Source organism: Oratosquilla oratoria, chromosome 12, assembly GCF_046742065.1.
Source record: "Oratosquilla oratoria isolate Oo_2021 chromosome 12, ASM4674206v1, whole genome shotgun sequence".
Classification (NCBI taxonomy): Eukaryota; Metazoa; Arthropoda; class Malacostraca; order Stomatopoda; family Squillidae; genus Oratosquilla; species Oratosquilla oratoria.
In genome coordinates, this window is record NC_134788.1 from 21722919 (window position 1) to 21735188 (window position 12270).

Consider the following 12270-nt stretch of genomic DNA (forward strand, 5'->3'; position numbering starts at 1 on the left):
CCTCCTTTAACCCATTCAACTCCGATGACAAGATGTCTTGTCATTTGGTCAAATAAAACAAAAAATCATAAAACACCAAAATGTTTGATCAAACACCAGAAAAATATGACGTCAGTCCTCGCTTCGCTGCGAGCGAAGCGAGGACTGACGTCATATTTTTCTGGTGTTTGATCAAACATTTTGGTGTTTTATGATTTTTTGTTTTATTTGACCAAATGACAAGACATCTTGTCATCGGAGTTGAATGGGTTAAAAGGTCGGCGTTTCGTCTAGATGAGCCTTACCTGGACCCCACACTTCCGCAAACAGGGAGCGAAGGCGAGGGCTGTGCTGGGAAAGCTAAGATGCTTCAAAACTGCAACACTGAGAACCAAACGTCGACTGTACCTAGCCCTCGTCAGACCGATTCTGTGCCAGTCCCCGGGACTAAGCCAGCTGACATGTCCCACTAATAACTACGAGCATCAGAAGGTTCAGAATGCCGCTGTCAAGTTCATCACGGGTTCGCGATGGAGCGACTTCAGAACCACTGAGTCTCTACACCGAATTTCCAACATCCGTCCACTCAACCAACACAAACACAAACTTCACTCAAGACACATAGAAAAACTGCACGACAGACACAAACACCTGATACAACACATTACACCTAGACCACACCGTACAGACTATCTGTCAGCTGCGCCCGTCCCACGTGCGGTGTACACGATAAGACGTGTATAACCGTACCTACTAATAATACACCCCTTCACCAGCTTTGACTGGTGATAGCAATAATGATGAAATTATAATAGTAATAATAATATTGCATGTAGCCCAATAATTGACAGGCTGCAAACACATACAACTCAAACCCAACCTGGGGAAAAGCAGGCTACTCAGGCCTCACCTGTGGCTTAACAGGAACGCGCTCTACACACGGAAAGTGAACTCTACTCACTTCCCGTAATTTACACACACACACCTCTCACGAGCATAGCCACGCCACAGGCACAAACATCTACACTTACTTTTTCTTCGACTAAAATTCGCTTCCTTTCTAGCTTTCTCTTCTACTACATCTCATTTCAGTTTACCTCCCACTAAAGATTTTTCCGTTTTTCCACCTTTCTCTACTACTACGCCTCCTACCATTTTCTAAACTTTCGTTGGTGATCCTAATCCAACTCCCGGCGTCGGCGCCCCCGTCCAAGCTCCCAGTCCATTTCTCCCGAGCCACGACCACAAACTGCCCCAAATTGCTCGCTAATTCGCCCGGTGGCAATATCCCTCTTTTATACACTACTATCTTTTCATTTTCTTACAGACATTCTTCTCCTCCCACAGAAACCGATCCCGCGCAAGCGGGTGGTCTTTCCTAGGAATTCAGAATCCAGATCTCTCTCGACTTCTCTACCGAGTTCTCTATCGACTTCTCTCCCGGGCTCAACTCCAAGCAGGCAGCAGTTCTCTCCAGCAAGAGGCCTTGGGACCAGTTCTCTCCAGCAAGCTGCCTCGGGACCAGTTCTCTCCCGCAGCCACGACGCTTGATGAGGCCCGCCCTCGTTCACTCCGGACCTTCTCCCAACGAGACTACGTCCGTTCCCTCCGAGCATGTTAACCATTAATAAGCCTTAGTTTTAGTGTTATTGTGAGTCTCATTTTCCCTGGCTTGTCCATACCGAACCAAACCCACGACAAGGAAATTCCAGGTAAACCACATTTTTGTTATCCCTTGGGCAGTTTACCTAACTTAAGCTAATCTTGCCTAATCTATTCTAACCTAAGTCTCGCTTGCTGGAGCGCCATATCCATGACGTCACGCATAGTTTTCCATTTGTTTCCAAATAAACTACGTAATTATTCCAATTTCCCTAAAAAAGAAGACAAATTGATTCTATTGTTATCATCTGTGTTGAAATAGCTTTAGCAATCTAAGGTTGTGATTTATTAGTCTACGGAGGCATCGAACCATGTTTCAACGGTAGAAATATGTATATATATATATATATATATATACATATATATATATACATATATATATATATATATATACATATATATACATATATATATATCATATATCAATCAATCAAATCAGCCATCCTGAGTCCACTGCTGAACAAAGGCCTCCCTCATAGCATTTCATGATTCACACGAACGCGCCGTCCTCTGCAATGTCACTCCTGCAAACTTCTAGATCTCGTCTCTCCACCTTCTGTCTGGTCTCCATCTTCCACGCTTCCTATCTCGCGGAGTCCATTCAATAACACACTTGCTCCAGCGTTCGCACTAACTTACCTCCCCAATTCAACTTTTTCTCTTTTACCGCCTCCACAATATCTTTCACTCTAGTCTGCTATCTCAACCAACTTGCTCACTTTCGGTCTCGCAGCGATATTCCCATTATTGATATCTCTATTCATATAAATATATATATATATATATATATATATATATACATATACATATATATATGTATATATATACATATATATACATATATATATGTATATACATATATATATACATATATATATATATATATTTTAAGATTATTTCAGACAAATGAGAGAGAATGTGGGTGGGGAAGGGCAAACGATGTGTTGGGAATAGATCTTATTGCCCTAACATTGCCACCAACTTCAGAGGACCAAATTGGTCGCAACGTTAGGGCAATATACTCTATTCTCAACACATTTTCGTTTCCCCTTCCCCACCCACATTCTCTCTCATATATATATATATATATATATATATATATATATATATATATATATATATATATATATATATATACGCTTAACGGGTTCCACCTGACCCCGCTAAGGGAGGCTCGGCTCTTCGGGCGAGCTCACTTTCCTCGCAGGTCCCTTGAGGGATTTCCTGTTTCTGGATTTTTTTTTTATTTTTTTTTTATTAGTATATAGATATCACGTTTTGTTGAATTTTATTTCACCATATTACGTTTTCACAAGAGGCGAAGGAGAAGGAGCACGGAAAGAAGCTGAAGGAGGAGTGGGAGGGAGTAAAGGATAGAGTAGAGCTGGGTGTGGAGGAGGAATGGGGATGGTTCAAGGAGGGAGTCATAAAGTGTGCAAGGATGGTGTGTGGAACAAGAAGGACAGGGGGAAATAGAAGAAAGGGTAGTGAATGGTGGGATGAGGAAACAAAGAAGGTTGTAGAAGAGAAAAAGCGAGCATTCACAGTTTGGTTACAAAATAGGACGAGGGAGTCATATGAGAGACACAAAGAAAAGAAAAGAGAAGTAAAGCAAAAGGTAAAGGTTGCAAAGAGGAGAGCAGATGTGAAATGGGGTAAGAGTATGACAGAAAATTTTGAGAGTAATAAAAAGATGTTTTGGAAAGAAATTAAGAGAGGAAGAGGAGGCGAATCAAGTAGGGAAGAAAAGGTTAAAGGTGCAGATGGAGAGATGATAATAGAAGAGAAGGCAGTAAGGGGAAGATGGGCAGAATATTTTAGGGAATTGCTAAATGTGAAGGTGGATAGGGAAGGAAAGATAGCTGCAGTGGGAAATGTGAAGAAAATGAGAGTGATGAGTCAGGAGAATGGAGGAGAAATAAGGAAGGATGAGGTGAAGGCAGTTGTTAAGATGATGGAAGCAGGTAAGGCACCTGGGTTGGATGGATGTCATGCAGAATGTCTGAAAAAGGGAGGCACCGTGATGGTGGACTGGTTGGTGAGGTTATTTAATGTTTGCTGGAGAGAGGGTAGAGTACCGGAGGACTGGAGGAGTGCCTGTATAGTTCCTCTTTACAAAGGAAAAGGGAAGTGTGAATGTAGTAGTTTCAGAGGGATTAGCTTGTTAAGTGTAGTTGGGAAGGCTTATGGGAGGATCTTGATTGAGAGGATTAGGAGAGGAACAGAAAGAGTAATTGGTGAGGAATAGTGTGGATTTAGGACGGGTAGAGGTTGTGTAGATCAGATCTTTGTGGTAAGACAGATATGTGAGAAAGCTATAGAAAAGGGGAAGGATGTTTTTTGGGCTTTTATGGATCTGGAAAAGGCTTATGATAGGGTAGACAGAAAGGCACTGTAGGAGGTTATGCAGATATACGGGATAGGAGGAAAGCTTTTGGGAGCTGTCAAGAGTATTTATGAGAGTAGTAGTGCTTGTGTCAGGATTGGAAATGGAGAGAGTGAGTGGTTCGAGGTAAAGGTGGGACTGCGTCAGGGATGCGTTATGTCGCCCTGGCTGTTTAACTTATACATGGATGGGGTGGTGCGAGAAGTGAATGCAAGGGTAGTGGGTCAGGGATTGGAGATGGTTAAAGAAAATGGAGAAAAGTGGGAGGTGAGCCAGCTGTTGTTTGCGGACGACACTGCGCTTGTGGCAGGATCGGAGGAGAGATTGAGGAAGCTGGTGGCAGAGTTTGGTAGAGTATGTGATAGAAGAAAGCTAAAGATAAATGTGGGTAAAAGTAAGGTGATGAGATGTACAAGGGGTGAAAGTGGCAGTAGACTGGAAGTGAGCATTAAGGGAGAGCGACTGGAGGAAGTGAATAATTTTAGATACTTGGGTGCAAATGTGGCAGGAAAAGGTGGAGTGAAGGTGGAGGTAGAATGTAGATTGAAAGAAGCGAGTAAATGCCTTGGTGGATTAAAAAGTGTAATGAGGAATGGACATTTGGAAATGGATGCGAAGAGGAGACTGTATGAAGGAGTGATTGTGCCAACAGCACTGTATGGGGCAGAAACATGGAATATAAGAGAAGAAGAGAGAAGGTGTAAGAGGCCGGTAGTTGTACGAATGGAAATGAGCCTGCCTGCTCGCCTGCTGTTTTGATAACATTGAGGTGACGCTATGTCTATGTAAACACACCGACGGTGGTGACTGTTTTATAATCGATGATGTAATCAAAACTCTGTAAGCGCAGGTCAGCTTCGTTTGACTAATGCTGAGGTAAACGATTTTGCTAGTGGCATTGCAATGGCTTTCCGAATTGGTGCAAGGTGGAGAAGGAGAAAAAACTATTGGTGCATGAATTCAAAGTCACGCCCATAAGGAGTGACATTTATTTGAAAAGACATAGGAGATTGGATTAGAAAAATTAGTGACGTCAGACGAAGGTAGCTTAGCGTAGGATACGGGATCTCGTCAGACGATCTGGGGAGACGATCTGGGGAGACGATCTAGAGAGACGATCTAGAGACAATGTAGAGAGACGAGAGAAAGAGATCCTGAGTGTAACAAGACGGTGAAATTACAGTGAAAGAAGAAAGAAAATTCACCACCCTTTTATTAACCCAAAGGACGAGAGAACTAGGCACGGGGCCTAGAAAATAGTGAGACTACAGGAAATACAAGGCATTGGGCCTACTGCTTAAGAGGAACTTGAATATTTAGTGAAACTCACGTAACGAAGGCAAGGGGCCTCGAGACGAGTGGTATTACAAGTCAAATATACGTGTAATGGTCGACGACCGACAGCGGTGGTGACAGTGGTGACAAGGGGTGGTGAAAGTGGTGAACAGCGGTGCGACGAACTGAGTGTTAAACACCTCCGAAGAGAAGTGGCGCTAGATAAACTGGTGAACGAAGAACTGGTACAAGAAGTCTACGGGAACGAGACATCCAAAATCAAGAGTGTATTGGCTCCAAGGACGACTACGAGAGAAATCTACAACTTCAAGTAACTGCTACGATGGGAACAAGCATTCTTCAAGATTCTTCAAGGTGATCATCATCTACAAGGCGGTCTTCAAGGCAGAGTGTGTGATGGAGGAGGAACAACGTCGTTGACGAATGACAAGACCGTAGAAGGACGTCAAAACAGACATTGACATCACGAAGCGACATCGCAAGCAGCCAGGCTAAAGCAAGGTATTAGTAATAAGTATGAGTACCCCTCAGAATTCTAACGTGTTGAGACACGAAATTCACACATCAAATACAAATATTCCAAAATTTACCGGAGAATCTAATAGCTATGAGGTTAACAAATTCCTCAACCTCATAGACACTCCTATAGTAAGTAAAAACATTACCAATGATATCCGTAAGATTGAGATTCTTAAGGAGAATATAGATCCAGAGCATGGAAGGGCGAGGTTTGTCATTAACTTCCAGCAAATGGAAGAAATTAATCAATATGATAATTACAAGAAGGCCTTTCTCAAACATTTCATGTCCAAATGTGATCAGGATCCTATTAGATCATTGGTAAAAATTATTAAGGAAGTTAGGACAAGTGAAACTGACACAGAGTACTTAGCTAGATTAGATAGATGGTCAAAAGACATGAATTCTATCTTGAAAGATTCAGACTGGATAGAAAGATCTAGCGAGAAGATGAAAATCTCACAGGTAATCAAATTGATTACATTTAGCTTATTGGCAAAGAATTCTGATGACTTAACAGCAGAAAGGCTGTACAAGGATCTAAAATCAAATATAAGTTTAGGAGAAGTAGATTATCTTCTTCAAGGATACAGTGAGACCAGAACAATAAACCCATATGTAATGCCTATAAATCAACAAAGCCAATATAGGAACTCTAGAGAGTTTAAGAAAACAGAAGTAGGACATAGGTGGCATGCTAGAAGTCCGTCTAGGGATAGGGATACCAGAATCCTATGCTTTAATTGTAATGCATGGGGACACAAGGCACAAGAATGTTTTTATGGGATTATTTGCAGAAATTGCAAATACGAAGGTCACAATGAGTATCAATGTAGGAACCCTCCATTCTGTATTTACCATAATAAAATCGGACATAGAACTCATGAGTGCCGGAATTTTCGGGTACCCCCAGGGCTAAGAGGAAAACCCCCAGACACAGAATAAACCATTTCAGACCTCCCCATATATATACCGATAGGCGGTATTGTGTTAAATATGGGAATGCAAGGGAGATGAAAGAAACTGACAAACTGATAATTACTGTTGGTAAAACTTCTGTAGGACCTCTCATCGCAGGTAAAGTGTTCAATAAGCCTATTCAAATTTTTATTGATACAGGGTCTGTAGTTAATGTAATTACTAGTAAAGTTTTAAACCAGTTGAACCCAGGAGTGAAAATGTTGGAACCAATCCGTTACACATTGCAAGGTGTAACTGGAAATCAGTTAAAAACATTAGGTAAGATTGAGCTAGAAGTTGCCTTGTATACAAATGAACAATTGTACATCCCAGTGATAGTTGTAGAAGAGTCTGTTTTTCCAGGAGATTTATTGATAGGATTTGCAACTATGAGAAAAGAAAACATGGTAATTTGTCCTGCTGACTTAGGAATTTTAGTGAAGTCACAGTTAATCCCATTCTTAAATCAACCAGACTTAAGACCAGTGACAGGAATCAATGAATCCTTAGATAACATTTCTATCTTAGATAGCGTGACCGAGCGGTCCAACCCTACAGAAAGTAAAACAATTTGTGAACCCAACTCAGAAGTTCAGGAAATCCCAGAGATTACTAAATTATCAACCACAGATGCCTTGAGAATTGCAGATTGCGGATTGACAAGGTCGACATTGTTACATCCCATGTCAATTAATAAGGTTGAAGTGTGTTTGAAAGGAATCAATGTAGACTCTGAAGTAATTACAGTCCCAGAATCAGTTAAACTTAAAGGATTGAAGTGGGACTCAGGGATTTATAAGACAAATAAGAACAGAGTAGAAGTATTAGTAATTAATACTATGAATAAAGAGATAGTTTTAAAGAAAGGTACACAAATAGGATGTATTCAGGTGTGTACTAAACCTATTAAGATTTTAAATGAGAATAGTGAGGAGATAGAATTACCAACTTCATCAATTTGTTCAGTTCAAGAAGGAATAGACTTAAGAAATAGATATAAAGAATTATTACAATCAACTAATTGCCCTGAGTTGGATGAAGCTTTATTTGCTTTGCTTATGAAACATAAAAAAGCAATTGCTCTGCCGGGGGACGCCTTAGGCAAAACAACTGTTTTAAAACATCACATTAAGTTAAAACCAGGAACACAACCTATCTACATACCAGCCTACAGAGTTCCTCACTCTAAATTAGCTGTAGTAGATAAACTCATCACTGAAATGTTATCACAGGATATTATTGAACATAGTAAAAGCGAGTGGAATTTTCCGTTGATCTTAGTACCAAAGTCTGATGGGACTATGTGACCAGTTATTGATTACAGGGAATTGAATAAGCACACCATTCGTGACAGGTTACCATTACCCATTATCGGTGACATTTTGAGAAGTTTGGGAACTGAGAATAGATATTTTAGTACTATAGATATCAAATCAGCTTTTTGGCAAATAGAATTGCATGAAGATTCAAGAGAGTTCACAGCATTTTCTACTACAACAGGACATTATGAGTTCAAGAAAATGCCATTTGGGTTATGTAATAGTCCATCAACTTACATGAGATTAATGAATACTATTCTGGATGGATTGTTAGGAAACACTGCCAGTGTATTTCTAGATGACATTTTAATAGTTTCTCAGACTGCAGTGGAGCACTTTAAGAAATTAGATTTGATATTCTCAAGACTAGGAGAAGCTGGGTTAAAAGTAAAACTTGAAAAATGTAAGTTCTTGCAAGACAGTGTCATTTACTTAGGACATAAGATAGACAGACACGGGCTGAGTACAGTAAATTCAAAAGTGGACGCTGTCAAGAATTTTCCAGTTCCGACCAATGTAGACAAGGTTAGGAGCTTTTTGGGATTAACAGGATATTATAGAAAATTCATTCTAAGTTATGCTGACATTGCTAATCCACTAAGTTCATTGTTAAGAAAGGACTCAAAGTTCATATGGGGACCTGCGCAACAGCAAGCTTTTGACAAGTTGAAAGATAAACTCACGAGTTCACCTATTTTAATTTTTCCCGACTATGAAAAAGAATTCATTCTTTGTACTGATGCGTCTGACATAGGATTAGGAGGCATACTAATGCAAGAGAGAAATGGAACTTTAAAACCCATAGCTTACACATCCAGACTTTGTAATAGTGCGGAGAGAAACTATTCTATAACTGAAAGAGAAACTTTAGCAGTAATTTATTCTTTAGAAAGTTTCAGGGATATGATACTAGGGTATCCCATCAGAGTTTGGACTGATCACACAGCTATTCAGAACTTATTTAAGCATAAGAATCTTAGAGGCAGACTTGCTAGATGGTTTGCGATACTTCAGTGCTATGAGGTTCAATTTGAATATATTCCGGGTAGAAGGAATGTAGCAGATCCACTTTCTAGAAACATTAGTCAACCAATGACTGGGACTGGGTTGATTAATTTTGTTTGTAGTATAGAAGAATTAGTAACTTTAGATGAAGAAATGCTAATAAGAGAACAGAGAGATGATGAGACATGTGATTCAATAATCAAGCATTTGATGAACCCAAGAGGAGATCCTCCAAAGCTACCAAAGGGGTATAAGATAGAGGAATTTCATTTGATTAATGGAATTTTGTATAGGAAAACATTTGTAAATGGGAAAGATATTTCTAGAGGTCAAGTAAATCAGTTGGTTATACCACAAACTCTGGTAAATGAGATATTGAAGTTACTTCATGATAGTGATTGTAGTTCACATCCTGGAAAGGATAAAACTTATAGACAAGCACAACTTAAATACTTTTGGCCAGGAATGAAGAAAACTATATATGATTATATAGAAAAGTGTGTAAAATGTGTAAAGGTGAAGGGAAATACACCAAAACCTGCTCCTATACTCACCTATCCCATTCCACAGAAACCTTAGGAAAGAGTTCACATGGATACATTGGAATTACCAATGTCCGAGAACGGCTTTAAATACCTATTTGTTGCTATTGATTATTTTTCAAGATTTTGTATATTACAACCCATAATCAATAAGAAAGCTGAAACTATTGCTTCCGTAATCTATGATCAGATAATCTGTAATTTTACTACACCTAACATCCTAGTTTCAGATAATGGGACTGAATTTAATAACAAAATCTTGGAAAATCTATGTAATGTATTCCACATCAAGAAAGTCAATATACTCGTTAACCATCCCCAAAGTAATGGAGTAGTAGAAAGGTTAAACAAAAAGATAATTATATGTCTTAGAACCCTAATAAGTCCTCATAGTGTAACTTGGGATACTTGGATTCCTTGTGTTAAGTGTACCCTGAACAATCAAATTAATGTAGCAACTGGGGATACACCTCATTTTATAATTTTTGGGGAGGACAAAACTCTGCCATATGAAATGTTGACTGCAGAGCAAAAACCCATATATAATATGGATGATTATATATCCAATAGGATAAATACTCTTCAAAGTATTCACCAAAGAGTTAGGAAACATATGCAGGTGTATTCACAAGAGATGAAGGAACAACAACACAAAATAGCTCATAAACTAGAACTGAAAATTGGAGAATTAGTAATGGTCAAACTAACCTCACCCAATAATAAACTTTCACCAAGGTACACTGGTCCATATAGGGTAATTAATTCTGCAGGTGGAAACAAGTTTAAATTTAAACATTTAGAATCAAGAGAAGAATTGATAGGACATTTAGATGACATAAGGAAAATTAGCTTGCAGATCTATGAAGATGATTATAGTAATACTTTGTGCATAAATATTAATAACCCTGGAGAATATGGAGAATATTATAATGATATTTTTCAAGAATTGAACATTAATCTTGATGTATTTTACAGATAGTATTGACCATTTGTATTGTATTTGGGATGAGAGACCTAAACAACTGGAACTTGGTGTCAAGCAGATACATGGAAACCTAAAACCTAGGATCTGCTGTGGTCAGACTGGGAACCTTAAGGACTTAAGGACCTCTCATCTGAGTACACACATGAGTATTGTGACCATTTTAAAGTAATAAGACTGTCTTTGAAAATGAAGTGTGTTGGAAATAATATTGAACAAGAAGAGACACTCAAACTCTAGATTAGTGTGTTTTGCAAATTAATTACTATTATCTTTGAAAAGATGATAAACCATTCAAATTTGAAAGATAGTGCTCATAGTGAATTTTCTAATTAATTACATCCTTTCTGTAGATAATCTAAGAGAAAGCATGATCTCTTTTGTGTTTCGAGAAGCTTCGCAAGAATTCTCTGGTTAGGAATATGTCTGTTATGAACAATTGTCATTACCAACGAATTTTGGTAGACCAGATCCCTCATTACCTGTTTTCCCCTAACAAGACAAAGGTATCAATAAATTGTCCCGGGTTGAGTCCTAAATTGGATTTGGTTGAAGGTCTTGTCTCTATTCAAGATAACTGCGAATTGCATGCAGACACTATTTCCACCATTTCTAATACCCTTAATACAATGCATTTAACCGATGACACCTACATTTCAACCTTCAACTTCACATTGCCTGAAAACTCTCTTCCCTTGAAAATTAAGAGAAGACCATTGTCAAGATCTCCCTCAAATGATTTATATATACTGCCAATCCTTATCATACCCTTACTTTCAGTGTTAGTGGCAGCACTGATTGCCTTTGTTGTATTCCGGAGATTGGCTCTGTCAAAGCAAATCAACCATGTAACCGCTTAATTCAATACCTTATATATATATTGACATGCATGTTATTCACATTTATAGGTATTATGTTTATGTATTATTCCCAATTTATTGCATGAATGATGTATTTTGGAGGGTAGCTTAACAATTACGCAAGGGTAGATTAGCTTATTCTAGAAATATATTAGCAAGCCCTGTAAGAGGGAAATAAGAAATTGGTCGGGACGACCAAGGGTAGCTGCCGAGCCCTGTAAGAGGCCGGTAGTTGTACGAATGGAAATGAGCCTGCCTGCTCGCCTGCTGTTTTGATAACATTGAGGTGACGCTATGTCTATGTAAACACACCGACGGTGGTGACTGTTTTATAATCGATGATGTAATCAAAACTCTGTAAGCGCAGGTTAGCTTCGTTTGACTAATGCTGAGGTAAACGATTTTGCTAGTGGCATTGCAATGGCTTTCCGGATTGGTGCAAGGTGGAGAAGGAGAAAAAAACTATTGGTGCATGAATTCAAAGTCACGCCCATAAGGAGTGACATTTATTTGAAAAGTCACCGGAGATTGGATTAGAAAAATTAGTGACGTCAGACGAAGGTAGCTTAGCGTAGGATACGGGATCTCGTCAGACGATCTAGAGAGACGATCTAGAGAGACGATCTAGAGAGACGATCTAGAGAGACGATCTAGAGAGACGATCTAGAGAGACGATGTAGAGAGACGAGAGAAAGAGATCCTGAGTGTAACAAGACGGTGAAATTACAGTGAAAGGAGAAAGAAAATTCACCACCCTTTT

At 39.2% G+C, this 12270-nt stretch overlaps 1 protein-coding gene across 1 annotated transcript in view; it reads right to left on the minus strand.

Annotated features, from left to right (window-relative positions):
- Nucleotides 1-318: 318 nt before the first annotated feature.
- LOC143031084 (uncharacterized) overlaps nucleotides 319-12270 on the minus strand; it is a 434563-nt gene continuing 422611 nt past the window's right edge. Inside the window, exon 2 of the mRNA XM_076194496.1 lies at nucleotides 319-1106. The gene's annotated coding sequence lies outside the window, so the exon portion shown is untranslated. The remainder of the gene's footprint in view (nucleotides 1107-12270) is intronic.